This window comes from Odontomachus brunneus, unplaced genomic scaffold (assembly GCF_010583005.1).
Source record: "Odontomachus brunneus isolate Ranch 3 - 2012 unplaced genomic scaffold, Obru_v1 Obru_scaffold_268, whole genome shotgun sequence".
In the NCBI taxonomy this organism is placed as follows: Eukaryota; Metazoa; Arthropoda; class Insecta; order Hymenoptera; family Formicidae; genus Odontomachus; species Odontomachus brunneus.
Window position 1 is genome coordinate 96,250 of NW_022639718.1, and position 314 is coordinate 96,563.

General features: G+C 41.4%; 1 pseudogene; it reads left to right on the top strand.

The window, feature by feature from the left end:
* The window catches only part of LOC116853020, an 11,090-nt pseudogene that overhangs the window by 1,203 nt on the left and 9,573 nt on the right, over window positions 1-314 (top strand).

Here is a 314-nt window from a genome sequence, read left to right on the forward strand (position 1 = left end):
ATTGTCCAGCACAATATATGTACAATATGGCTACAATACACTCTGAAACATATAATGTCACGCAATTACGTTTGCTTAGTGGAGAACGGGTTACAATATACCAGAGAAAATAATACCACATTACCCACAATAGCCAGTAGCACGATTGTTAGTAATTCCGCCATCAACACTAGCATCATTGATGGCGTTCGCAACACGATGAGAAATATGATCGGTAACGTTATGGGGAACGCATTGGACTATACTACCGGTAATAGAAACATCGCCGTTGCGTCAACCCAAGGTATCTCCAGCTTTTACACGCGAAAATCACC